At 46.5% G+C, this 26,348-nt stretch overlaps 1 protein-coding gene across 2 annotated transcripts in view; it reads left to right on the top strand.

Annotated features, from left to right (window-relative positions):
- The first annotated feature begins 2,213 nt into the window (after nt 1-2,213).
- LOC139267153 (CYFIP-related Rac1 interactor A) overlaps nt 2,214-26,348 on the top strand; it is a 275,278-nt gene continuing 251,143 nt past the window's right edge. For both annotated transcript variants that reach the window (XM_070885023.1, XM_070885020.1), the window contains exon 1: nt 2,214-2,372. The gene's annotated coding sequence lies outside the window, so the exon portion shown is untranslated. The remainder of the gene's footprint in view (nt 2,373-26,348) is intronic.

Genomic DNA, 26,348 nt, shown 5'->3' with positions numbered 1-26,348 from the left:
ACAGAAGAAGGCCATTCGACCTGTCAAGCCTGTGCCGACTCTCAGCTAGTCCCATTCCCCTGCTCTTTTCCCGTAGCCCTGCAATTTTTCTGACTTCAGATACTTATCCAACTCCCTTTTGAAAGATAAATATGACTCTGCCTCCACCATCCTTTCAGGCAGTGCATTCCAGATCTTAAAAAATATTGCCTAAAAAATTTTATTCTTACGTCACTTTTGGTTCTTTTGCAAATTAGAGAATATGTAGTTTTGGTTTCCTAATCTGAGGAAAGATATTCTTGCTATTAAGGGAGTGCAGCGAAGCTTCACCAGACTGATTCCCGGGATTTCAGGACTGACATATGAGGAGAGACCGGATCGACTGGGCCTTTATTCACTGGAATTTAGAAGAATGAGAGGGGATCTCATAGAAACATATAAAATTCTAACAGGACTGGACAGGTTAGATGCAGGAAAAATGTTCCTGATGTATGGGAAGTCCAGAACCAGGGATCACAGTCTAAGGCAAGGGTAGGACCGAGATGAGGAGAAACTTCTTCACTCAGAGAGTTTTGAGCATGTGGAATTCTCTACCACAGAATGTTTTTGAGACCAGTTCGTTAGATATATTCAAAAGGGAGTTAGATGTGGCCCTTACGGCTAAAGGGATCAAGGGGTATGGAGAGAAAGCAGGAATGGGGTACTAAAGTTGCAAAAATGATCAGCCATGATCATATTGAATGGTGGTGCAGGCTCAAAGGGCTGAATGGCCTCCTCCTATTTTCTATGTTTCTATGTTTCTAATATGATGAAGCAGAAAAAATGCGTGTAGGACAGATGTCAGGTTGCAAATACATCTGAGAATCAGGCTATATAACAAGATCAGAGGAGAAGTGAAAAAGAAAATGAGGGGTAAAGAGAGGGTATTGGAATAGAATGGTAGCCAACATAAAAGGTAATCCAAAAGTCTTCGATAGATATATATCTAGTAAAAGGTTAGTAAGAGAAGAGGTGGGGCCGATTAAGGACCAAAAAGGAGACATACGCCTGGAGGCTGAGATACTAAACGAGTACTTTGCATCTGTCTTCACCAAGGAAGAGGATGATGCCATAGACATAGTGAAGGAGGAGGCAGTGGAAACACTTGATAGGATAAAAAATGATAAAGAGGCATTAGAAAGGCTGGCTGTTCTTAAAGTAGATAAATCACCAGTGGATGGGATGCATCCTAGGATGCTGAGGGAATTGAGGGTGGAAATCGTGGAGGTACTGGCCACATATATTCATATTTGTTATAGATTGGTCGAAAAGAAAATGTTTATTTTGATAAAAGCAAAATAATGCATTTGCTGGAAACTTGAAATAAAAACAGAAAATGCTGGAAATACTCAGCATGTCAGGGAGCATTTCTGGAGAAAGGAAAAGGATCAGGCTAACGTTTCAGGTCTATGCCCTTTCATCGGAAATGTTTCATGTGCTCTTCCTTTTAATAACAGACGAATGTCTACACAGTATTCATAACAGCCAATGAAATCTTGATGGAGGACAACACACTAAGAACAGAAATCATTTTTATGGAATTTCATCAGCTGCACTCCGCTGCCACAAGATGGTGCTACGAATGAGACTGGAGTGCATCATCACGCCCGGCAACCAAATTTTAATTTGATTTTACGTTTTAAAGTTTAATTTGTTTTAATTGCCGGTGTTTTAGGTGTCCCCTTCCCTTTTATAGGGGGCACTGGGGAAAAAAGGTGGTGCTACGAATGAATCCTCAGTCTGCAGGCGAGCGACTCTGAGCAGGCATCCTTGCTTTTTTTTCAAAATAAAAAAGCACTTCCACAAAATGTCAGTATTGCTTATTAACACGTTACGTTCTGAGCCACATGATTGCAGCAGAACATTTGATAACTAGGAAAAAAAAATTGGTGCAACCATCGTGACGTCGATTCACCACCCACCACCAGAGCAACGAAAGCCGAACTGGCTTGTAGTTTTTCACTTGACTTGCTGCTGCTAATTATGCTCCGATAGAACTACAGTGTCCGGGCCCGCGCGAGCTGTCAATCAGACAGCGCCTCGTCCAATGGGATGCGAGCTGGGCGGGTTCCCGGACCCGCGCGAGCTGTCAATCGGAGAGCGCCTCGTCCAATGAGACGCAGGTTGGGCGGGCTGTCAATCGGAGAGCGCCTCGCCCAATGGGACGCGGGCTGGGCGGGTTGGTGGGCCGGGCTCGCGCAGTGTCTGTTGTGGCGGCTTGGGAGGAGAGAGAGAGAACGCTGCACCGTTAGCAACCAGCCAAAAGCAAACTAATCGATGGGGGACGCGAAGATCTACATGTAAAACACTGATGGTTTGAACGTGAGACTTCAGGGGAATATAAAGAGACGCGGGTAAGGCTTTTCTCCCTGCCCTTCTCTGCTCCAGCCCCAGTTCAGAGAGCCTGCAATGGGACGGAAAGTAGTGATTAACAGTCCGCCGTGTGGGCAGGAGAACCGGACTAATCCGCTTTTTGAGGTTTGCAGGCACGAAACTATCGATGAAACTACTCCGGGGAAAGTACATGGAGAGGGCTTTCGGTCCACGGATTGAGGGATGGCTTGGTGCCAGTTACCCAGTATAGCCGCATGGTTTTCCGTGCACCATCTCTCTATTGTAGCCTCTAAAGTTTTATGAGAGCCTTGTGCGCGTTCAAATAAAAATGTTAACTTCTGCCCATTATGCCAGGTTTCAAATCCGAACGGTGGGGGTTCATTCTGGGCACTGGTCTGATCTGCAGAACATTGCCATTGCTGCAGACCTTGACACGGGGAAGGCCAAGAGGGATGGATGGCAGTGCACTGATCTCATTTTGCCACAGTGGCATTTCTTGTTGCCTGGAGATGAGCAGAATGGATCAAAGCTGGTCTCTAGTGTCAGTATCCAGTCGTGATATTTGTCACATTGAAATGAATATAGTCTGAAGACCTTGTTCAAAAAAATTTAATAATGATGGCTCAAAGATTTGGGCAAATGATGCTGTACGACAGCACTACCGGCACTGCTTTGCAACTGAGGTGGTTTGAGCAATATAGGTACTATCTTGCATACATGTGCTGGGTTATACTCCTCTGATCTGGTTCCCTCATATTTGGGGTGTCACTGAACATGCCGAGGTATGGGTACACTGTGCAGTGATAATCTGAGTTTAGGAGGAGTTGTGTTTGCTGTGTGACCTGTTTCATCCATCTGCCCACTGAAATTTAATTACAAGTGAAAATATTCAGTCATGAGGGTAGGGGGAGGAGGTGGGGAGGTGGGGATGGGGGGGGATCGGATATGCTGGCAGTTAGATTAAGTTTATGGTGCATTGTAGGTTCCAGCTGTTGTATTGGAGCAAACATCATCAGTGCAGTGAGCTCCCCACCCCCCTTTATTGAAAGTTTGATTGGAGATTTAGATTTTTTTTTAGTGCATTGTTAATGGATTTTTGCTGACATATGTAAATTCAAAATCAACTTGATATATTTAACACTGTAAAGTAGACCGTTTTTTTAGAATTTGCTGTAAATGAGAATTCACTATAGTCTTTCCTGCATTAATTCATTTATTTTCTTCATTTAAAATTTCACCATGTAATTAAGTTTTCTGAAATCTTCCCTTTACTGTAGCTTTTCTACCTTGCAACATCATATGTCAACTTCAATTTTGTCAACTCAATCAAACACGTTTTTGCCTTATTTTAACCTGTGTGTCTTCCATGTGCATCCTGATACATCCTTACTACACAGTATAAATGCACACGAGGCCCGTGCTTGAGAGAAGGTCAGTCTGTGACCTGTCCTTTATTCCTTAGCACTCAAGTGATGAAGGTGGGTGGAGCTTCCCCTTTTATACCTGAAGGTCCAGGTTAGGAGTGTCTTCCACCTAGTGGTCAGTGTTCTCACGGTGTACAACTTAGGTCAGTTTATACAACTTAGGTCAGGTTACAATGCTGGTTGAACACATGACATCACCTCCCCCTCCCAAAGTCTTATTGGGATCACAGGCTGAGTCTCTCTGGTGGTTTACGCTCCCTTGTAGAGCGCCTGAGTTGGGGCTCCAGTTGTTGGGCGCTGGCCTGAGTGTCTGCTGTTTGCAGTGCCTCAGGCCTGTCCGGACTGCCCACAGTGACTGGGCTCTCCTCCCTTTGGTTCCGGTGTTCGGTCACCTGTGGTGGAGTGAACTCTGTATCGTGTTCTTCCTCTGCTTCTTCTATGGGGTTGCTGAACCTCCTTTTTGTTTGATGCACATGTTTGCGGCAGATTTGTCCATTGGTAAGTTTAACTACCAGAATCCTATTTCCCTCTTTGGCAACCACAGTGCCTGCGAGCCATTTGGGCCCTGCAGCGTAGTTGAGGACAAAAACAGGATCATTTACATCGCATTCCTGTCATGGTAGTGATATTGTGACTGGCGCCTGCTCTCGACAATTTCTTTCATGGTGGGGTGTATAAGGGATAATCGGGTCTTGAGCGTCCTTTTCATTAGTAGCTCTGCGGGTGGAACCCCTGTGAGCGAGTGTGGTCGGGATCTATAGGCCAACAGGAGGCGTGATAAGTGGGTTTGTAGGGAACCCCCTTGGAATCTGAGCATCCCCTGTTTGATTATCTGCACTGCTCGTTCTGCCTGGCTGTTTGAGGCCGGCTTGAACGGTGCCGTTCTAACATGGTTAATTCCATTGCCTGCCATGAAGTCCTGGAATTCAGTGCTTGTGAAGCACGGGCCATTGTCGCTGACCAAGATGTCCGGTAGACCGTGGGCGGCGAACATTGCCCGTAGACTTTCTACCGTGGCAGAGGATGTGCTTGAATTTAAAATGTCACACTCGATCCATTTGGAGTAGGCGTCTACTACAACCAAAAACATTTCCCCAATGAAAGGATCTGCGTAGTCCACATGGATGCGTTACCAAGGCTTGGCGGGCCAGGGGCTAAGGGGGGCTTCCCTGGGCGCATGGCCCAGCTGGGCACACGCGTTGCACCTGCGAGCACAAAGTTCCAGATCTGCGTCTATCCCTGGCCACCAAACGTGTGACCTGGCAATTGCCTTCATCGTGACAATGCCCGGGTGCCCATTGTGGAGTTCTCTGATGAACACCTCTCTGCCCATCTGGGGCATGACTACGCGGTTTCCCCACAGTAGGCAATCGGCCTGAATCGAGAGTCCATCCCTGCGCCTGTGAAATGGTTTAAATTTCTCAGGGCATGCCCTGTACGTGGCTGCCCAGTCCCCATTCAGGACACATTTCTTGACTAGAGACAATAGCGGGTCTCTATTTGTCCAGACTTTAATCTGACGGGCTGTCACGGGTGAGCCTTCGCTTTCGAAAGCTTCAACAGTCATGACCATCTCAGCATCGTGCTCAGTGGTGGCTAGTGGGAGCCTGCTGAGTGCATCGGCGCAGTTTTCGGTGCCCGGTCTGTGCCGAATTATGTAGTCATAGGCAGCTAACATGAGTGCCCACCTCTGTATGCGGGCCGATGCGTTTGCATTTATGGCCTTGTTGTCGGCCAAAAGGGACGTTAGGGGTTTGTGATCTGTCTCCAGCTCAAATTTCCTGCCAAACAGGTACTGGTGCATTTTCTTTACCGCGTATAAACATGCGAGCGCCTCCTTTTCTACCATCCCGTAGCCCCTTTCTGCCTGGGACAGACTCCTGGAGGCATAAGCTACCGGCTGTAACTGTCGCCTGGCATTGACCTGCTGCAACACACACCCGACACCATAGGACGACGCATTGCACGTTAACACAAGTTTCTTACATGGGTCATATAGCGTTAACAGATTGTTGGAACATAACAAATTGCGTGCTCTATTAAAAGCCCTTTCCTGGCTGTCTCCCCAGACCCATTCGCGACCTTTGCGTTGGAGCACGTGTAGCGGCTCTCGCAGCGTGCTCAATTTGGGAAGAAAGTTACCAAAATAGTTCAGGAGCCCCAGGAACGAACGCAGCTCCGTCGTGTTACGGGGTCTGGGTGCTCTCTGGATCGCTTCCGTCTTGGATGCAGTAGGGCTGATCCTGTCTGCTGCTACCCTCATTCCCAGGAATTCTACCTCTGGAGCTAGGAAGACGCACTTCGCCTTTTTCAGTCGCAGACCAACCGGTCCAGTCTGCGTAGCACCTCCTCCAGGTTGTGGAGGTGTTCTTCAGTATCGTAACCTGTAATGAGGATGTCGCCCTGAAAAACCACCGTCCCTGGAATCGACTTGAGGAGGCTTTCCATATTTCGTTGGAAGATCGCGGCGGCCGAGCGAATCCCGAACGGACATCTGTTGTACTCAAACAACCCCTTGTGTGTCGTGATGGTGGTCAGCTTCTTCGACTCACTCGCCAGCTCCTGGGTCATGTAAGCTGAGGTCAGGTCCAATTTTGAAAAAAGTTTGCCACCGGATAGCGTCGCTAAGAGGTCCTCCGCTCTCGGTAGCGGGTACTGGTCTTGGAGTGACACCCGATTGATGGTGGCCATGTAATCGCCACATATACTGACCGACCCATCCGCCTTGAGCACCGGCACAATCGGGCTCGCCCAGTCACTGAATTCGACTGGCGAGGTGATGCCTTCCCTCAACAGGTGGTCCAATTCGCCTTCTATCTTTTCCCGCATCACGTACGGCACCGCTCTTGCCTTGTGGTGTACTGGCCTGGCGTCCGGGTTTATGTGAATCACTACCTTGGCCCCCATGAAAGTGCCAATGCCGGGTTGAAATAGTGAGTCAAATTTGTCCAGGACCTGTGAGCATGATACTCGCTCCACAGAGGAAATTGCATTGACATCGCCCCATTTCCAGTTCATGACAGCAAGCCAACTCCTCCCCAATAGCGCGAGATCGTCCTCTGGGACAATCCAGAGTGGCAACCTGTTCTCCGAATCTTTGTGGGTCACGACTACCGTGGCGCTGCCTAGCACCGGAATGATCTGCTTTGTGTAAGTCCGTAGCTGTGCGTCAATCGGCGATAATTTTGGACTCCTGGCCTTGGATGCCCACAACTTTTCGAACTGTTTGATACCCATCAGGGACTGGCTGGCCCCTGTGTCTAACTTCATTGATACTGGGATGCCATTGAGGAGCACTTTCATCATTATCGGTGGCGTCCTGGTGTATGAACTGTATACGTGCTCCACATGAACTCGCTGAACTTCAGCTTCCAGCGATTTCCCCCAGTGTCAATTTCTGCAGGTATTTTGCTCATCTCTGCAAACTCCGGCTGAATGTATGCCTCCACGCCTCCAGCATGAGTTGCGGTTTGAAACAAAAGGTCCCTTGCCAGTCGATCGTCCCTGATTGCCCCTGTTATTGTCCTTGAGTGCACCATTAACAGGTGTTGATGGCCCCATTACTGGCCGCATTGTCCCTTGCAATGGCGTGAATCGCTGTTCAGCTTGCCATTGTCTCTGTCGAACTCCCCCTCTGGGTTCGACTACATGTTGGGGCATGCCTGACTGCCCTTGTCTGCCTGGAGAACTGTGTGCTGCTTTAACAATGTTGAATCTCTGTCCCAACCATTCCTTAACACAGTACCTCTCGTCTGTTCTGCTAGTGGCCATGCTCGCGTGGTTTAAATCCCAGTTTCTTGTCGCCATTGATACGTCCTTACTACACAGTATAAATGCACACGAGGCCTGTGCTTGAGAGAAGGTCAGTCTGTGACCTGTCCTTTATTCCTTAGCACTCAAGTGATGAAGGTGGGTGGAGCTTCTCCTTTTATACCTGAAGGTCCAGGTTAGGAGTGTCTCCCACCTAGTGATCAGTGTTCTCACGGTGTACAACTTAGGTCAGTTTATACATGGGTTACAATGCTGGTTGAATACATGACACATCCCATCAATCCAAAAGGACTTTCCTGCATCCCAGCTATGCCTCTTGGGTTTATCATTCTCACACACGTACCTGCCATTTCTAATGATCATTTAGTCTTCTAATTCTGCATCTATGATTTCATTCATATCCAATTTTATGAATGCTGGTCTCATTTCCACATGTATGCTGACGACACCCATCTCTATCTCACCACCACTGGCCATGCAGCCCGGGACTGGCTTTTTCAATGGGCTATGCAGCCACGCACCCAAAAATAAATTAGGGGAAACATTGCTTACTACCACCTCTCTTGACCCTTCCACTGTCTCTAAACGGTCAGACTGCTTGTCTGACATTCAGTCCTGGATGAGCAGAAATTTCCTCCAGCTAAATATTGTGAAGACCCAAGCCATTGTCTTTGGTCCCTGCCACAAACTCTGTTTCCTCGCCGCCAACTCCATCCCTCTCCCTGGTCTGAGACTGAACCAGACTGTTTGCAACCTTGGTGTATTTGACCCCAAGGTGAGCTTCTGACCACATATCAGCGTCACCACTAAGACCGCCTATTTCAACCTCTGTAACGTTGCCTGACTCCGCCCCCTGCCTCAGCTGATCTGTTGCTAGAGCACTCATTTGTTACCTTTGCCTTTTTCACCTCTAGACTTGACCATTCCAATGCAATGCTGGCTTGCCACCAATCTTCCACCCTCCATAAACTTAAGCTCATCCAAAACTCTGCTATCCTAACTCGCACCATCACCCCTGTGTTTCGCTGCACTACATTGGCTCCCGGTTGAGCAACACCTTAATTTACAAAAAAAAATCTCATCCTTGTTTTTTAAAACACTCGATGTCGCCCCTCTATAATCTCCTCCAGCCTTACCACCCTCTCTAACTCTCTCTTCTCCATTAAGACGCCCCTTTAAACTTGTGTCTTTGACCAATCTTTTTTTTTTTAAGACTGCCCTACAAATTTTGTTTTATAACACTCCTATGAAACGCCTTCGGACGTTTGGGGAGTGGGCAGGGAAGTGGAGCTGAGTCTGTGACCAGATCAGCCATGATCTTATTGAATGGCGGAGCAGGCTCGAGGGGCCGAATGGCCTACTCCTGGTCCTATTTCTTATGTTCCTATATAAATACATCATCATCATCATCATCATAGGCAGTCCCTCGAAATCGATGAAGACTTGCTTCCACTCCAAAAATGAGTTCTAAGGTGACTGAACAGTCCAATATGGGAATTACCGTCTCTGTCACAGGTGGGACAGACAGTTGTTGAAGGAAAGGGTGGTTGGGACTGGTTTGCCGCACACTCCTTCTGCCTGTGCTTGGCTTCTGCATGCACACGGCGATGAAACTCGAGGGTACTCAGCGCCCTCCTGGATGCACTTCCTCCACCTCGGGCAGTCTTTGGCCAGGGACTCCCAGGTGTCGGTGGGGATGCTGCACTTTATCAAGGAGGCTTTGAGGGTGTCCTTGAAACGTTTCCTCTGCCCACCTTGGGCCCGCCTGCCGTGTAGGAGTTCAGAGTAGAGCGCTTGCTTTGGGAGTCTTGTGTCAGGCATTCGAACAATGTGGCCCGCCCAGCAGAGCTGGTCGCGTGTGGTCAGTGCCTCGATACTGGGGATGTTGGCCTGGTCAAGGACGCTAACATTGGTGTGTCTGTCCTCCCAGGGGATTTGCGGGATCTTGCGGAGACATTGTTGGTGGTATTTCTCCAGCGATTTTTGGTGTCTGCTATATATGGTCCACGTCTCTGAGCCATACAGGAGGGTGGGTATCACTACAGTCCAACCTCTGTTGTCGAGCTACAGTGCGCGGACGCGCACGTGTCTGCGCACATTCAGAGATTGAACTCCCAAGTCATAGTCAACATCTTCACTGAGGCGTACAAAAGTGTTTGCCTTACACTAAACATCTGTAAGACCGAGGTCCTCCACCAGCCTGTCCCCGCCACACAACACTGCCCCCCCAGTCATCAAGATCCACGGTGTGGCCCTGGACTACGAGGACTACTTTCCATATCTTGGGAGCCTATTATCGGCAAAGGCAGCCATCGACGACGGGATTCAGCACCGCCTCTAGTGCGCCATGCAGCCTTTGACCGCCTGAGGAAAAGAGTGTTCCAGGATCAGGACCTTAAATCTGTCACCAATCTCATATAAATACAAGTTGCTGGTGTTGTCATTGTGGATTTAAAATGAACCTGGAGAGCTTTGTTTGTTTAGTTGAAAACACTCATTGCGTAGCAATCATCATACTACATGTAATAGAGAAGAGGGCTGGCACGATGACGCAGCTCTGCTTAATCCTGGTCTGGACGTGGATTGGGTCTGTGATGGATCCGTTGGTCAGAAGCACGGCTTGCATGTCATCGTGGAGCAGGCGGAGGATGGTGACAAACTTTTGGGGGCAGCCGAAACGGTGGAGGACGCTCCATAGTCCCTTGCGGTTGACTGTATCAAAGGCCTTTGTAAGGTCAAAGAAGATCATGTTCAAGGGTTGGTGCTGTTCCCTGCATTTTTCTTGCAGCTGTCGCGCCGTAAAAATCATGTCCGTTGTACCCCGTAGTGGACGAAATCCGCACTGTGACTCCAGGAGGAGCTCCTCAGCCACAGGGAGGAGGATTCTAGCGACGACTTTCCTCGTGGCTGATAACAGAAACATAGAAAATAGGTGCAGGAGTCGGCCATTCGGCCCTTCGAGCCTGCACCGCCATTCAACAAGATCATGGCTGATCACCCACCCCAGCACCTCCCCCCACGCCCCCTCCACACCCCCCGACACTCCCAGCCGCAAGGCCCACATCCAACTCCCTCCCGAACACATCCAATGAACTGGCATCAACAACTCTCCGCGGCAGGGAGCCCCAAAGGCCAACAACTCCCCGAGTGAAGAAGACTCTCCCAATCCCAGCCCCAAACAGCCCACCCCCCATCCCAAGAGTGTGACCCCCCCACCCCCCCGGCTCCGGACCCACCCAACACCGGGAATACTCCCCCCCCCCCCCCGCACCCAACCCGCCCCGTCCCGTCAGAATCCTTCCCAAATGCTGAACACTCCCAGATGTCGAGCCCCCAGCCACCCCAGAGCCACGCTCCCGCGACGCCAATCACACCACATACACCAACCGCCATCTGCACAGTCAACCCGTCCACTCCACTCTGAACACTCCGCACTGAGGCACAGAGACCCCAGGCCCGCCCCGCCAACACACTTCGCCCTCCCAGACCTCCGCTGCAATGTGGTTCTCCTGTCCCCCGCCCTGGGTTTCTCCGCCCCCCACCTCCACCACTCTCCCCTCCATCCCCTGCCCCTGTCTCCCCTCAACTTCCCTCTACCTCCCCGCACAGGCTCCCATCTTGGGGGCGGTAACCTTCTGGGGCAGGGAATTTTAGCCCCCAGCGAGGAAGTCCTGCCCCTGCCGCAGAATTGGCCTTACCACCCCCTCAATGGAAGCGGAGTGCAGTTTCCCACACTCCACTTCCTTTGGGGGCAGTTACCGGGGCACGACTGGATGCCCCTGTGACAGTTTGAACTGGTGCTCTCCACTCTCCCGTCCTGTGACAGTTTGAACTGGTGCACTCTACTCTCCCGTCCTGTGACAGTTGGAACTGGTGCTCTCCACTCTCCCGCCCTGTGACGGTTTGAACTGGTGCTCTCCACTCTCCTGTCCTGTGACAGTTTGAACTGGTGCTCTCCACTCTCCCGTCCTGTGACAGTTGGAACTGGTGCTCTCCACTCTCCCGTCCTGTGACAGTTTGAACTGGTGCTCTCCACTCTCCCGTCCTGTGACAGTTGGAACTGGTGCTCTCCACTCTCCCGTCCTGTGACAGTTGGAACTGGTGCTCTCCACTCTCCCGTCCTGTGACAGTTGGAACTGGTGCTCTCCACTCTCCCATCCTGTGACAGTTTGAACTGGTGCTCTCCACTCTCCCGTCCTGTGACAGTTGGAACTGGTGCTCTCCACTCTCCCGTCCTGTGACAGTTGGAACTGGTGCTCTCCACTCTCTGACAAGATTCCTCTGTAGTTGCCGCAGTCGAACTTGTCCCCTTTTTTAAAGATGGTCACGATTACTGCATCTCTGCGATCTGGCAAGCTCTCCTCCTTCCAGATGAGAGAGATGAGGTCATGCATTCGTGCCAATAGTGCCTCTCCGCCATACTTTAGTGCCTCAGTGGGGATTCCATCCGCTCCCATTGTCTTGTTCTTGAGCTGATGGATGGCCTTTTCTACCTCGTGCAGGGCTGAGGTTTTGTTGAGATGATGGCGGGTAGCATATTGCGGGATGGAGTCGAGGACACTTACTGTTGCTGGAGAAATATCACCAACGATGTCTCTGCAAGATCCTGCAAATCCCCTGGGAGGACAGACGCACCAACGTTAGCGTCCTCGATCACGCCAACATCCCCAACATCGAAGCACTGACCACACTTGACCAGCTCCATTGGGCGGGTCACATTGTTCGCATGCCTGACACAAGACTCCCAAAGCAAGTGCTCTACTCTGAACTCCTACATGGCAAGCGAGCCCAAGATGGGCAGAGGAAATGTTTCAAGGACACCCTCAAAGCCTCCTTGATAAAATGCAACATCCCCACCGACACCTGGGAGTCCCCAGCCAAAGATTGCCCTAGGTGGAGGAGGTGCATCCGGGAGGGCGCTGAGCACCTAGAGTCTCATTGCCGAGAGCATGCAGAAAACAGGCACAGGCAGCGGAAGGAGCGTGCAGCAAACCAGTCCCATCCACCCTTTCCTTCAACAACTGTCTGTTCCACCTGTGACAGAGATTGTGGTTCCTGTATTGGACTGTTCAGTCACCCAAGAACTCACTTTTAGAGTGGAAGCAAGTCTTCCTCGATTTCGAGGGACTGCCTATGATGAGACATGTAATAATATCTCCATGGAGATAAAATCCCAATTGAGATCAAAGGGGAGATTTACAGTGACCAATGTACCCGTGCGGCCGCACAGCGGTCTAGAGGTCCCACGCATGCCGCTCACCGGCTTTTATATGGGATAAACCACGCATGCATGTAAATTTGAATGGGCCGCACAGCCACTTAAAGAAAAAGAGGCAACATTGATGGTGACATCACTGGAACTGCTTTGCAAACTGTGTGAAATTAGATCCTGTTTAAACTTAAATGTACTTTTACTATTTATTTATTTACCCAACTCCTAGTTTAAAAAAAAATGCACAATTCAAAATAGTGGAATATGATCGATAACTCATTCTTGATGTTGACCATAACTGTTTATTGCCAATTCATGAGATGCAAGTCTTATCCCATGGCTTCTTGTGCATTTTTTTTCCCATGTTGCCTGATAAGCTAATTCAAACATCTGAATTGTTAGCTATTGTAATTGTTTGCATGTACAGTGTTGAGTAATGTTTTCAAGCTTGACCTGAATAATGACTCTAGAGTAAATACATTATCGGACCAGTAACTTTATTATTTTATGTATCTGTGTCTTTACACAAGTTGGGACAAAAAAAAAATCAGAGAAGATAATAACTTTAGAGGTGCAATATCTTATTTGTTGACTTGCCAATTGGTGTCAACCACAACCCATTAGCTGGTATATGGGTGTATTGTTTCCTTGGACAGCACTGAGAAGTAGGATGTTCTGTTGGGAATATACCTGACTGAATTTAATGTAGATAATGTTGTTGTGGAAGACTGCAGTGTTTGCTACATTCAATGTTTATACTGGAAGAAGTTTTGGGTTACATATTTGATTTCAGGAAATGTGATGGAGTGATTGGATTTACCAATATACATTATTGAGATCATTTTTTTTATTCGTTCTGGGATATGGGCATCACTGGCAAGGCCAGCATTTGTTGCTCATCCTTAATTGCCCTTGCGAAGGTGGTGGTGAGCTGCATTCTTAAGCCGCTGCAGTCTGTGTGGTGAAGGAATTCCCACAGTGCTGTTAGGGAGGGAGTTCCAGGCATTGACCCAGCGACGATGAAGGAACGGCGATATATTTCCAAGTCAAGATGGTGTGTAATTTGGATGGGAACTTGTCCTTCTAGGTGGTGGGAGGTGCTGCCGAAGAAGCCTTGGCAAGTTGCTGCAGTGCATCTTATAGATGGTACACACTGCAGCCACGGTGCGCCGATGGTGCAGGAAGTGAATGGCACCCCATCCACCACCTTCAACAATCGGGTAGGCTGCTTTGTCCTGGATGGTGTCGAGCTGCTTGAGTGTTACTGGAACTACACTCATCCAGGCAAGTGAAGAGTATTACATCACACTCCTGACTTGTGCCTTGTGGATGGTGGAAAGGCTTTGGGATGAGACACTCTCTGCAGAATACCTAGCCTCTGACCCGATCTTGTTGCCACAGTTCTGAGATAAGTATATGACACGTTAGACCCTGTCTCAACCGCACTCACCTCCCAACAAGTGCGAGGAGCTCATGGACTTCCTTGTCTCAAAGATTGAGATCATCCGATCAGTTACTTCTGCCACTTCCCTTCCCCTAGGCCAAACTTCCTCCGAGGTTTCCCCTAGCCCTGAACACGCATCTCTCTCTAGTTTCTCTCTAATCTCCCCTTTTGATTTCTCCATGCTCATCTTGTCCATGAGACCCACTTCCTGCTCCCTTGACCCTATTCCCACTAGATAGCTGACCACCCAACTTTCTTTCCTGGCTCCCATGTTAGCTGACATTGTTAACAGTTCTCTCTCCTCGGGTACTGTCCCCCTCTCCTTCAAATCTGCTGTGATCACCTCTCTCCTCAAGAAACTAACCCTTGACCCCACTCTGCTTGCAAGATACTGCCCCATCTCCAACCTCCCTTTCCTCTCCAAAGTCCTTGAACATGTCGCCTCCCAAATCCATGCCCATCTTTCCCGGAACTCCATGGTTGAATACCTTCAAACTGGTTTCTGCCCCTGTCACAGTACCAAAATGGCTCTCGTCAAAGTCACAAATGACATCCTTTGTGACTGTGATGAATGTAAACTATCCCTCCTCGTCCTTCTCGACCTGTCTGAAGCCTTTGACATGGTTGACCACTCCATCCTCCTCCAACACGCTTCCTGCACCGTCCAGCTGGGTGGGACTGCACTCTCCTGGTTCCATTCTTATCTATCTAATCGTAGTCAGAAAATCACCTGAAATGGCTTCTCTTCCCACTCCTGCATCGTTGCCTCTGATGTCTCCCAAGGATCTATCCTTGGCCTCCTCCTATTTGTCATCTATATGCTGCCCCTTGGCGACATTATCCGAAAGCACGGTATCAGTTTCCACATGTACGTTGATGACACCCAGCTCTATCTCACTACCAGTTCTCGTAACCCCTCCATGGTCTCTACATTGTCAGACTGCTTGTCCAACATCCTGTTCTGGATGAGCAGAAATCTTCTCCAATTAAATATTGGGAAGACTGAAGCCATTGTCTTTGGTCTCCGCCACAAACTGCATTCCCTAGCCACCGACACCATCCTTCTCCCTAGCATATATCTGAGGTTGAACCAGACCGTTCGCAACTTACGTGTCATATTTGACCCTGAAAAATGTGTCCGGCCACACACCCATGGCAAAACTAAAACCGCCTGTTTCCACCTCCATAACACTGCCCATCTCCATCCCTGCCTCAGCTCATCTACTGCTGAAACTCTCATCTGTGCCTTTGTTACCTTTAGACTTGAGTACACCAATGCACTCCTGGTTGGCCTGCCTCATTCTACCTTACGTAAACTTGAGGTCATCCAAAACTCGGCAGTTCATGCTCTAACTCGCACCAAGTCACGATCACCTATCACCCCTGTCCGAGCTGACCTACATTGGCTCCTGGTTAAGCAACGCCTCGATTTCAAAACTTTCATCCTTGTTTACAAATCCCTCCATGGCCTTACCCCTCCCTATCTCTGTAATCTCCTTCAGCCTCACAACCACCCCCACCCCCACCCCCACCCCCCCCCCCCCGAGATATCTGTGCTCCTCTAATTCTGCCCTCTTGCATGTCCCTAATTATAATTGCTCACCCATTGGTGGCTGTGCCTTCAGCTGCCAAGGCCCCAACTCTGGAACTCTCTCCCTAAAGCCCTCTACCTCTCCTTCCTTTGGGATGCTCCCTAAAACCTACCTCTTTGACCAGGCTTTTGGTCATCTGCTGTAATTTCTTCTGTGGTTCGGTGTCAAATTTATTTGTTTTGTCTTCTAACACTCTTGTGAAGCACATTGGGACATTTTACTATGTTAAAGGTGCTATATAAATGCAAGTTGTTTAAAACAAAACTGACCTCTATTGGATTGTATTTTGCCAGACAAGTTCACTTCATTTTTGGGCACATTTCCCACAGATATTTGTTGCCTTATGATTTTTTTTTAAAGGGCTAAGACTAGTTCTTAACTGTACCATCAGCTAGTGAGCAAAATGCTGATGGTGTAAATGTGTTCAATTTTGCTATAGCATTACCTTCCAATCTGCAGTGTAGCAACATTTTGCCTGTATGTTCACATGGGTAATAGAAATAAAAGACAGCTTATGGTAATTATTGGCAACACTGATAATTTTTGAAACTGCTCTAGAATTTAATTTATAGGTTTTGGTAATTAAATAAATGTTCAATATTGCTTAACTCCTTTCACACAGCCTCATAATATTTTCTACAACTACACATCCATTCCTGACAGCCACTATGCCAGTAGTTTTACTGTATCTTCCTGGGACGGGGAACTGTTTAAATGAGGACGGTTGGCCTATTTTATATGGAAAATAAAGTTATTGTGCAAAATTCTGGAGGCAGGTTAAGTACGTAAGAAATCATGGAATAAGGAAAGGTTATCTGGCCTTTGAACCCATTTCTTTCACAGACCAGGTAATTTATCCAACACATTTAATTGCCAGAGGAAAGGTACAGGTACTACAAAGATTTCCCTGCCCCACGAAAGGTAAATCAAGCAATCTGCAAAATGCCCTTCTAATCTTACACTATAAGACGAGATCAATTTGTTCTTTGACGTGAGATTTTACATAATCCTAGCACATTGGGAAACATTATGTTCCACACAGCATTTTATTATCTTCATCTATTGATCATACTAACCTGAAATCCAGTTGTTTTTTTTAAGCTGTTAACATAGCATTATCCAGTATTCACTCTATTACATTACTCTGTGAATGCAGTATATCCCTATCTCAAGAAACAAATACACGCAGATGCTAGAAATCTGAAACAAATGCAAAATGCTGGAAACACTCAGCAGGTCAGGCTGCCTCTGGAGAAATGAAAAAAAAGTTAAGTTATACCTGAAACCTTAATATTTCCTTTTATGTTTGTGCTTCTAATCTCGTCTTGTTTGAAGCTTTATATTTTTTAACTTTTGTTATTTTAGTTTTGTGCTTATGGCCTAAATTAAATGGTTTGCTTGCATATATAATCTTTCCTCTTATATTTTACAACCCGGATCATGATTTTTGGTCTATTTTTATTCTCCCGTGAAACAAGTTTAGTTCTGTTAGCCTCTAGTCACAACTTCAAATTCAAAGCCTAAGAACCATCCTTTTTCTCCAGCTCTGCAGTCTTCCCCTCTCTGAAATGTGGTTTCCTTATTGAGTTTAGTGCCTTCAACATCTTCCAACACCTCATCCAAGTTGCCATTATTCCTATGTAAGCCCCGACAGCATGTATAGACAGGTTTCTTCATCCAATATCAACCCGCGTGTCCTCCAGCAAGGGTTGCTGGATAGCAACTAGAAATTGGATCAATGTTCTCCTCCTCTAAGCTTGGAGGAGTGTGTGTGGGGGGGTGGGGAGGAGAGGGAGGCCACTTGTATTGCTATGACTGCTGCTCTGGCTGAGATCAATTAACTTGGAACAGACCAGAGATTGACTTTAGGATCTTCCCGGGACTTTATGACTCAGCTGCTCGCTGATTAAATTCTTTGAGCCATCATTCTCGTTGCTCCTGCTGAATCCTCCCAATATTATCAATGTACTATTGAAGGTTACATATTCAGAATTTCACAGAATTTTCCAATTTTGGACACCTCATGATGCCTAGTATTTTCAGTTCTAGTAAAATGCCCTTGAAATGCATCCTAGTAATAGTCTTGTTGATTGACTCTGTTCTTTTAGTGAGCAACTAGAAGATCTCCTGTGGTGCTGCAAATGGAGAGTCAAGACTAAGTGTAGTCTTAAGGTGAAATAGGGATAATTGGATCATGTATTTTGTATTTATTTTTAACAATTCTATATCATCTATTCATGTGTTCACATTTATAATGGATATTGCCTATGTAATCTTTTTACACTGTGATTACGCTCTCACTGTGGTGGGGGGAGAAATGTGAGTTTACGCTATGACAAGTTTAGGTATGTAGTACAGAAGTATTTTGCACCAAATAATTTGAGATCGTAAGCAGTTGAACCTATTTATTTTGTACACTTGACCTTCCCCGGTAGCTTAAGTCACAACCCTTTGGGTTGATAAACTTTTGGATGAAAAAAATATGCCAGATATTCCTTCTTGCTCCTAATCTTTAGGCTTGTGCCCACTGGTATTTGAAAACATCACCATTGTTTGGAGACAAAAAACATTGTACCCTGTAAATGTATTCCTGTTGATTATTGGAGGCTATTGCCAGGGCTACTTTTGTGAAGAATTAGAGATGAAAAACTGAGGAGCCTTTTCAAGTGCTATTTAATCTGTAACATACCATGATCAAAGAAAGTGTCTCAAATTAAAAAAAAAGTAATTGAGCTCGATTAAAATGTGGGGAGAAAAAGGCTTCAAAGATACAGAAAAGAAACATTCAAACTATGATTCATTTACTTGCTGAGCTTTTGGGAGACTTTGCTTTTGCTGTATAATGAAGGTGGCTTTTGTTCTTTTTTGTAGAAATTAAATGAAGAAGGTTGAGATCTGTAGTGCTCCATCACAGTTGAAATTACATGACTTCAACTCTGGGAATTGCAGCAATTGGGTAGATCTGATCGGAGGGGTTAGAGTTTGCAATTCGCCCGAAATTGGCCAAACCAGCGCAGAAGATCAAGGAATTTCAAGAGCAAATTACGTTCAGTGCAAATCGAGTTTCCGCTGGTTGAAAAAACATCGAGCTTGAAGCTGGCCCCACCCACAAACTGGCCACTTCCCCAGATCAAATTAATTTCCATGATGTGTTTCTGCTAATTGTGCCTGTTTGTGGGACTTCAAGGAGGCTCTCTAAATGAAGCTTTTTTTAGGCACAAGGGCACAAATAGGCACCTTTTAAAGATTTTAAATATTTAATTTACTAAACTAAGTAGTGCCTTCGAACTCATTTTAATGTGGAAGCAAGTCATTCTCAACTCCAGGGAACTGCCTAAAAAGAAGAAACAACCAATGGTTCTGTATAGCTTTTTAAAAGTCATTTTCAGTTATTTAAAATCGGCTTACTCGCAGGTGGTCAACTAGACACTTATTAAAATGCGTATTTTGGGGGATAAACCCATTTTCAGCTATATTAATAAAACTGCAGTAGGTTACCACTCTTAAATACATCAAGGAATACATTTTCATGGAAAGGGGGAAAAAACAAATTCTTAAATATTTCGAGGAATATTTTTCATGCAAGGAAAAAAAAAAGCAGTTCTGTTCTGAAACGCTGCCCAATTGCAGTGGTTCATGGAGATTTTACGTTTGTGGTTATGCAAATGAGTTTGAGCGAAAACCTGAACCATAACTTCATTTTGAAAACCTGTGCAATTTTGAGTGCAATTTGCATCCAGGGTGCCAATTGTGCCCAAAGCATAAGCTCTACCTCATTATGTATTAACGACTGAACCTGTAGCATAAAAAATGTTCCACTTGTCTTCGACTGAAGTGCTGCTGAACAACCAATCAATTAACCTAAGAAATGGGAGCAGGAGAAGGCCATATGGCCCCTCGAGCCTGTTCTACCATTCAATAAGATCATGGCTGATCATCTACCTCACCTCCACTCTCCCACCCTATCCCCCATATTCCTTGACTTCTTGGTGTTCACAATCTATCAATCTCATTCTTGAATTTACTCAACGACTGAGCATCCACAGCTCTCTGTGGTAGAGAATTCCAAAAATTCACAGCCCTCTGGGTGAAGACATTTCTCCTCATCTCAGTCCTAAATGGCCGATCCCTTATCCTTAGACTATGACGCCTTGTTCTAGACTCTCCAGCCAGGGGAAATAACCTCTCAGCATCTACCCTGTCAAGCCCTCTGAAGAATTTTATACGTTTCAATGCGATCACCTCTCATTGTGCTATACTCCAGAGAATTTAGGCCCATTCTACTCAATCTCTCTTCGTAGAAAAGCCCTCTCATCCCAAGAATTAATCAGTGAACAAGTAAGGAGACCAAGTGGGCAAAATTCAGCCACGCCAGGAAGCTGGCGCACCAATGATTTTTTACCGTTTTTTTCCGCCGGGAGCGATGAGGCGGCCTTTGGATTGATTTTCGGCACTAACTTTTTTTGACGTCGGACCGGAAGTTGGTCCTATTGGGGGCGGAAGTGTGGCGGTCAGTCCTGGTGGGGCGGCGGAATGGTGGTGATGTCTGCGCGGGTGCGTCACCACGCTCTCTCCCCTCCGTTAAAGGGGAGAGAATCGGGGATTTTTTAGCTTCGGTCACTGGGCCACCAGGGAGGGTTTCAGCCAGGCTAGCGGCCTGGCACCCAAGAGGGCGTGCCAGGCTGCCTTTGGCAGTCCGGCTGAACCCGGGGCGATAATTGGCCGGCCGATCGGGAAGTTGTCTGGCAAAAATAAAAAGATGGCGGCCGCGGCAGTGGGCCCTCCCCTTGAAGAGCCGCTGTGCTGCCGGGCCGAAGGTGCACCGACAGAGAAAGCTATCGGGGGCATCACGCAGCGGATCGACAATTTTTTTAGGTGAATTTGGGTTCGAGTGTGCTGGGGTGCGCGTCTTGATGATGTGCTTGCGTTGGTTGGCAGCAGCAGGGCGGAAGTGGGGACAGGCCGAAAAATCGGCGAGCTAAATTTGGGTCAGGGCGGCCCATCGAATGTAACATGGCGGCCAATCTATTCCGCCGCATGACCGCCGTTGGTAACGGGCCTTATTCGGACCCTGAATTTCACCCAGTACTCTAGGTGTGGTCTCACCAAGACCCTATATAATTGAAGCAAGACCTTTTTACTCTTGTACTCCAATCCCCTTGCACTAAAGGATAACATACCATTTGCCTTCCTAATTGCTTGCTGTACCTGCATGTTAACTTTCTGTGATCGTGTACAAGGACTTCCAAATCCCTCTGCATACCAACATTTACTAGTCACTCTTTTGTATTCTTCCTACCAAAGTAGATAATTTCACATTTCCCCACATTATACTCCATCTGCAACCTTCTTGCCAATTCACTTAGCCTGTCTATATCCCATTGCAGCCACTTTGCATCCTTCTCATAGCTTACTTTCTCACCTTGCTTATTTGTTTAAACTGTCCCTTCATTTCTTTGAAGTTAGCCATTTTAAATTTATATATATCGGACCCCATAGTCTCGGTATTTCTGAAATCCAGAGTCTGTTGAGCTTCATTTTTAATTGGTTGCTGTTCTGTTGAGGGTGCCACAAATTCCAGATCCTGTATATTGCATGTGTAAATATATTCGATAGATAGAGGGGATTAAAACTAAAGCTATAAGCAGGATCCTAAATTAAAGAACAAATTAATCAGAAGTTAAATAATGAGGAAGAACAAACTTTACAAATCTTGTCGGCAGAAGAGGACCAAATACAGGAGCATGCAGAAACATGCTAAAAGTTTAATCAGGAGGGCAAAGAGAGACATGAATTAAAGCATAGCTATTGACACAAGCCATAGTGTTAATAAACTCTTTCAGTACTTCAACAGTAAGAGGGCAATCAGAGAAGAGTTGAGAACCATTAATGAATCCTTGGAGGCTTTAACAAAAGATGCGCACAAGAGAGTTCATATTTTGAGTGATTACTTCCTCCAAATATTCACAAGGGAAGATGCGAGCAGCATGCCCTCCCTAAGCAAAGATCACCTAAGCAAAATTGATAACGGATATAAACGAGTTGGGAGTCTTAGACTAGAAAGAGCTCAAAGCAAATAAATCCCCAGGAATAGGTGGTGTTTATCCCAGAACACTGGAGAGGCCATAGGGGAGATTTGTGAGTCACTGGTGCCATTATGAGGGAATCACTTGGGAGGTACCAGAAGATTGAAAATAGATTAATTGGTGCCCATTTTTGAAAAGGGTGATGGAGCAGATATGGGCAACTACAGATCTATTGCTCTTTCTTCAATGCTGTGTAAAATATTGGAATTAATTGTCAGGTGTAAATTTGAGATTTATTTATATAATAACCGATTAAAAGATTCTGCCTGTCTAATGTAGACTTCTTGGAAGAAGTGATATTGCAAGTGCACTCTGCAAAGTCCTACATTGTGGTGTGCCTTGATTTCTAAAAGGCACTTGACAAAGTTCCACATGAAAGGCTTATTGGTTAAGTTGAAACTATGGGGATTCAGGAAATCTTAAAAATTGACAAGAAATTGGCTGAAGGGTAGAAAATACTGGAACAATGGGTACGTGTTAGAGGAGTTGTATTGGGCCCACATTTGCTCAGGAGTTGCTCCTTTTTTTCGGAGCAAATTGATTTTTCTGGAGTATCTTAAAAATCCCCATTCTGCACAGTCACTTTGCGCCAGTGTAAGTGAGTTAGTTAGGATTTTTTTTTAGTTTAGTTTTTTTTTCAAAAAGGAGCGTTACCAGCCAACTACGCTCGTTTTGGCCATTTAAGCCAGTTTGGACAGCTAATAGTTGCTCCAAACTAATTTAGGCCAGCGTATGTGGCCAATTATGGCCACGCAGAAAACCCTTGCGGAGAGTCAAGAAGTCAGCACAGGTAGGTACTTGATGACTTGACTAAAGAATGTGAATAGGATCAAACAGCTATACAGGACTGACAAACATCGCAAAGTTAATTTACGATACAACAGAAGCATTCATGGAAGCTTAAACTACAAAAATAAAAGAAGTAAAGAGACAAGACATATTTACATAATTTTTTCAAAATATTCAAATAAAAAATAGAAGTACCTCCTGCTCGTAGGAAAGTATTTTCATCATCAGGGTTAAGAAAAGTCTTGAGTAAGCTCATTAAAATTACTAGCTACAGAGTTATTACACCCTCCAACGCACCCCCGCCCCCGCCCCCATCAAAACTCTCCTCTCTCCTCCCCCGCCCCCACCCTCCTGGATCAAAACTCTTCTCCCTCCCCTCCCCCCCCCCCGCCCCCCCCCCCCCGATCAGAAGTCTCTCCGCACCAACCTGTTTCTTGTAGCCCTCAGCGCGGGAAGGCAGCGGCCGGCCTGTGCAGCAGGCCACTCGGCCCAGGATAGGGGCGGGACGCGTTGGGTCCCACGCTGCAGGCACGCATCATCACAATCATGGGAGGAGCTTCTGCACATGCGCGAACGCTCTACTGCGCATGTGGACAGCTGTCAGCACTCTTTTAGGCGCAGGGCCCTAGCTCCGCTCCCCAATGGGCCCCGGGAGAGACAGCAAAGAGGCCAGAATCAGGGGACATCTTTTTGGCACTGTTTGGATCGTAGGAAGTCGGCGCATCTCACATGAATGCGCCAAAAAAACGGGCGGGCCAAATTTGGGCCCACTCTGTGGGTTCTCTTGGGATTTCTCTTGGCACCGACACAGTTTATAGTTCACATCAATGACCTGGATTCAGAAACTCCATTTAGAAATGCCAATCTCGGATGTGCAGTGGATTTGGAGGATGCCTCTCAGAAATTACAGCATGAGCTGGACAAAATATGTATGTGGGTCGAATGATGGCAGATGAAATTTATTGCAGACAAATATAAAGTACTGCACATAGGAAGGAAACATAGAAACACAGAAAATAGGTGCAGGAGTAGGCCATTTGGCCCTTCGAGCCTGCACTGCCATTCAATATGATCATGGCTGATCATGCAACCTCAGTACCCCAGCCCTGCCTTCTCTCCATACCCCCTGATCCCTTTAGCTATAAGGGCTACATCTGACTCTCTTTTGAATATGTCCAACGAACTGGACTCAACAGTTTTCTGTGGCAGAGAATTCCACAGGTTCACAACTCTCTGGGTGAAAAAGTTTCTCCTCATCTTGGTCCTAAATGGCTTACCCCTGATTCTTAGAATGTGACCCCTGGTTCTGGACTTCCCCAACATCGGGAACATTCTATCTGCATCTAACCTGTCCAGTCCCGTCAGAATTTTATAAGTTTCTATGAGATTCCGTCTCATTCTTTTAAATTCCAGTGAGTATAAGCCTGAGCCAATCCAGTCTTTCCTCAAATGTCAGTCCTGCCATCCCATAAATCAGTCTGGTGAACCTTCGCTGCACTCCCTCAATAGCAAGAACTCCTCAGATTAGGACACCAAAACTGCACACAATACTCAAGGTGTGGTCTCACCAAGGCCCTGTACAACTGCAGTAAGACCTCCCTGCTCCTATACTCAAATCCCCTTGCTATGAAGGCCAGCGTGCCATTTGCTTTCTTTACTGCCTGTTGTACCTGCATGCTATCTTCAATGACTGATGTACCATGACACCCAGATCCCTTTGCACCTCCCTTTTTACTAATCTGTCACCATTCAGATAATAATCTGCCTTCCTGTTTTTGTCACCAAAGTGGATAACCTCACATTTATCCACATTATACTGCATCTGCCATGCATTTGCCCATTCACTTAACCTGTCCAAGTCTCCCTGCAGCCTCTTAGCATCCTCTTCGCAGCTCGCACTGCCACCCAGCTTACTTGGAGATATTACCTTCAATTCCTTCGTCTAAATCATTAATGTATATTGTAAATAGCTGGGGGCCCAGCACTGAACCCTGCGGCACCCCACTGGTCACTGCCTGCCATTCTGAAAAGGACCCGTTTATTCCCACTCTTTGCTTCCTGTCTGCCAACCAGTTCTCTATCTACGTCAGTACATTACCCCCAATACCATGTGCCTTAATTTTGCGCACTAATCTCTTGTGTGGGACCTTGTCAAAAGCCTTTTGAAAGTCCAAATACACCACATCCACTGGTTCTCCCTTATCCACTCTACTAGTTACATCCTCAAAAAACTCGAAGATTTGTCAAGCATGATTTCCCTTTCATAAATCCATGCTGACTTGGACCGATCCTGTCACTGCTTTCCAGATGCGCTGCTATTACATCTTTAATAATTGATTCCAGCATTTTCCCCACCACCGATGTCAGGCTAACCGGCCTATAATTCCCTGTTTTCTCTCTCCCTCCTTTTTAAAAAAAGTGGGGTTACATTAGCTACCCTCCAATCCATAGGTACTGATCCACAGTCCATAGAATGTTGGAAATGACCACCAATGCATCTACTATTATTAGGGCCACTTCCTTAAGTACTCTGGGATGCAGACTATCAGGCCCCAGGGATTTATCAGCCTTTAATACCTTCAATTTCCCTAACACCATTTCCTGACTGATAAGGATTTCCCTCAGTTCCCCCTTCTTGCTAGACCCTTGGACCCCTAGTATTTTCAGGAGGTTATTCGTGTCTTCCTTAGTGAAGACAGAACCAAAGTATTTGTTCAATTTGTCAGCCATTTGTTTGTTCGGCAAAATGAATTAATCTGATTCTGATTGCAAGGGACCGACATTAGTCGTCACTAATCTTTTTCTCTTCACATATCTTTAGAAGCTTTTGCAGTCAGTATATATATGCCCTGCAAGCTTACACTCGTACTCTATTTCCCCCTCCTAATTAAACCCTTCGTCCTCCTCTGCTGAATTCTAAATTTCCCCCAGTCCTCAGGTTTGCTGCTTTTTCTGGCCAATTTATATGCCTCTTCCCTTTCCCTAATTTCCCTTGTTAGCCACGGTTGAGCCACCTTCCCTTTTTTGTTCTTGCGCCACACAGGGATGTACAATTGTTGTAGTTGATCCATGTGATATTTAAATGTATGCCATTGCCTATCCACCGTCGACCCTTTAAGTATCATTCTCCATTCTATCCTAGCCAATTCACGTCTCATACCGTCGAAGTTTCCTTTCTTTAACTTCAGGACGCTAGTCTCTGAATTAACTGTGTCACTCTCCAGCTTAATGAAGAATTCTACCATATTATGGTCACTCTTCCCCAAGGGGCCCCACACGACCAGATTGCTAATTAATCCTCTCTCGTTACACAAGACCCAGTCTAGGATGGCCAGCCCTCCTATTTGGTTCCTCGACATATTGGTCTAGAAAACCATCCCTTATACACTCCAGGAAATCCTCCTCCAAAATATTGCTACCAGTTTGGTTAGCCCAATCAATATGTAGATTAAAGTCACCCATGATAACTGCTGTACACTTATTGCACGCGTCCCTACTTTCCTGTTTGATGCCATCCCCAACTCCCACTAATGTTTTCTGCCCTTTGGTGTTTTGCAGCTGTACCCATATAGATTCCACATCATCCACGCTAATGTCCTTCCTTGCTACTGGGTTAATCTCTTTAATCAGTAACGCTACCCCACCTCCTTTTCCTTCCTGTCTGTCTTTCCTGAATAT

This window comes from Pristiophorus japonicus, chromosome 7 (assembly GCF_044704955.1).
Source record: "Pristiophorus japonicus isolate sPriJap1 chromosome 7, sPriJap1.hap1, whole genome shotgun sequence".
Classification (NCBI taxonomy): Eukaryota; Metazoa; Chordata; class Chondrichthyes; family Pristiophoridae; genus Pristiophorus; species Pristiophorus japonicus.
The sequence above is the reverse complement of the archived record's forward strand: the minus strand, read 5'-3'. Positions and strand labels throughout refer to the sequence as shown.